We start from the raw sequence: 3179 nt of genomic DNA on the forward strand, positions 1-3179 counted from the left end.
TATATTTTTTTCCATTTATTTTTAGACCGTTAAACTTTTAAACTCGTTTTTATTATTATTATTATTATTAATAATTCATAAAAAAAAAAACATTTACGCAATCCGTTTTAAATATTTATTTCCGTTAACAATCCTCATTTTTTCATTTTTTTTTCTTACTTACTTACTTATTTCCACGTTATCTTTTTTTTTTCATTCGCACTCTGACCGACTAACATATATTTCACAAAATTTTTCCAATATTTATTTCAGGTTTCAACCCGATACCTGTAGAATTAAAAATATAGTTGATGTCGGATGTCTGTCCGTATGCAACGCGATTTCCTGTAAGATTTTTTCCTTTACAATTCCTTTTAGCGACCGTAGCACGACTTCCGGATGACTTGGTTTGTTTTTATTTCCCACATCCTGTTTCTATTTCGGTCTTTAAATTTTTCCAGAAATCATATAATAAATTATAACTATTGACACGTTACGAGTTTCTTGTTGGAGTTTATAAGAGAATTCGGAGAATATTTTTTGTTTTTATTTATTTATTTTTTTTTTTTTATTTTTACAATTAAGCCGTTTTAAATATCATCGTCATCATCATCATCATCATCATCATTATTATTATTATTAATTTTAAAAAAAAAGGATAAAGTTATGATTATATGTGCGTGCGTGGGTGCCTGAGTGCGTAAAAAATTCAAAGAATTTTTCACCTTGCTTTTATTATTATTTACGTAAATATTCAAAAAAAATTAATTTTATAATTTAAAAATTATTATTATTATTAATTACCGGAAACCGGAAATTTAAAAAAAAAAAAAGGAAATTTTTTTTATATTTTTATCTTTTACTTTCTGGATGACATCACCCTGCGAAAAATTACGTAGAAAAAAAAAAAAAGAAACGAAAAAATTTTTTTATAAATGAAAAAAAAAATAATAATCCAAAGAAAATGAAAAAGAGAGAGAGAGAGAGATAGAAAATAAATAAATAAAAAAAAGATAAAGAGAAAGAGAGAGAGAGAGTGAAAAAAAAAATATTTAATGAAAAAAATTTAAGTAAGTAGTAGATACAGAAAAATACCGTTTATTTTTTTTTTTTATTCAAACAAATATTAAAATGAAATCGGGAACGGATTCAAGGTCAAAACGTCATCGTTCTGACGTCATTAACATTTAAAAACGTCAATCAACTCTTTAATTCAATTGGATTTAAAGAAAAAAATTATTATTATTATTTTTTCTTTTTTTTTTTCATTTACTTACAAAACCTATCGATTTTACTTTATTATCAATTATCGATGATGATGATGATGATAATAATAATTTAAAAAGTAGGAAAAAGTTTTTTTTTCGTGTCAGCAGAAATTGAGTACAAATCATTTAATAAACGGCGGGATCTATGAAGAAAGCAAATAACGAAATGATTATTATTATTAAAATTTTCCTTAAAGGTGCTCAATGATGTTTATTGGATTTACCAGAGCCCCCCGGGGACCCGGGGCCTCGGGTGGGGGGCCCTCTCCCCTAAAACGCATAAAAAAACAATCGTAATTAATTTTCTACTTTCGTACTTTTTAAAACTTTTACATTTTTTTTTTTTTTTTTGCGAAGCGTATAATAACAAAACAAATAAATTTTGCTGGAAATAATTTTCGTACTGGAGAAAAAAAAATAATTTTTCCAGTTTTCACGTTAGATTTTACATAATAATAATTATTATTATTATTATAATTGTTTATAATCACGTGGTTTCGAGCAAATTTTTTTTTTTTTAATTTAATTCATTCGTTTGAAAATTTTCTATTTTTTTTCATCGAGTGTAAAAAACTCCATGATGATGATAATAATAATTATAGTGATTATGATAATAATAATAATAATAATGATAATAATAATTTCGTTCGTTAAGTTGGCAATTCGTGTTCGGATTAATTTAAAATAAAAAAAATGTGGATGGAATGATTTTTTTTTTTTTTTTAAATATTTTTTCGTTATATTTTTCGTTACTACCACGACAGAAAGTAAATAATTTTTTTAAGAGTCTCAAACCGGAAATCGATGATAGATTAAATGAAAAAAGGGGGAGGGAGAGAGAGAAAGGGGAGGGAGGGGAAGGGAAGGAAAAAAATCATTTAAAGAAAAAAAAAATTTTTATTTTTTTTTTTGGTCGGATGACGTCAATCGTTCGTTTTTACAAAAATTTATAACGAAAACGACGTGTAAGAAGAAGATTTTTTTTTTTTAAATAGTCTGTTTTTTATTTTTTAACACCGAAAATTAAATATTTATACTCTCTCTTTCTCTCTCTCTCACTCTTTTTAGAAGTAAATTTTTGCGTCCAAAAAAAAAAAAAGGAGTTCAAATTATTTTTGAACGATAGCCCCGGTGACCAGTTTTTTTTTTTTTTTAATAGCCAAAGGTTATAAACAGTTAGTGAATGGTTGATTTTTTTTTATTTTTATTAACAACAACAACAACAACCGGAATAATTTTGTAACTTTTTTTTTTTTTTTTTTTCTAATCGTTCCGGTTTCGGGTCTCCATTTAAAAAAAAAAACTGTTCCCCGTATAATCATTTTCTGAAGTTTTAAAACAAACAATTATTCAGGGTTACTCTTGAATATTTGTCAAACAAACGAAACAAACAAAGAAAATTTTTTTTTATTTATTAAAAACTTTTAGTTCCGCTTTTATTTTTGCAAAAAAAAACAATTTCCAGGAATTCGAAACTATCACCAAAAAACGATACGGTCACCAATATCGTCACCATCATCGTCATTATTATTATCATCATTATCATCATCGACTTACTACTACTCGTCGTCGTTCCGTTAGTTTCAACTTCTTATTAAAAAAAATTTTTTTTTTTTTTTTTTATTAGGTTGTCGTTCTGTTTAACGCGAAACACGAGTTTCATTCATTCGATTGATAATAAAACGTTGCAAAATCGAAATAAAAAAATTTTTTTAAAGTCTCGTGCCACGTTTAATGATTATCATTTATGATAAAAAAAAAAAAATTTCGTGTGGTATAAAATTCCTTTTTTTTTAAAGGACAATAATAATAATAATAATAAGGAGAATATAATTAATTCACTTGCACGAATGACATTGTTTTGAACTAAATTAAATTTTTTTTTTTTTTATCTCAAAGAGAAAGTTTTTCGCCTTCGGTATTTTTTTTGTC

Source organism: Pediculus humanus, genomic scaffold (assembly GCF_000006295.1).
Source record: "Pediculus humanus corporis 1103172107382 genomic scaffold, whole genome shotgun sequence".
Classification (NCBI taxonomy): domain Eukaryota; kingdom Metazoa; phylum Arthropoda; class Insecta; order Psocodea; family Pediculidae; genus Pediculus; species Pediculus humanus.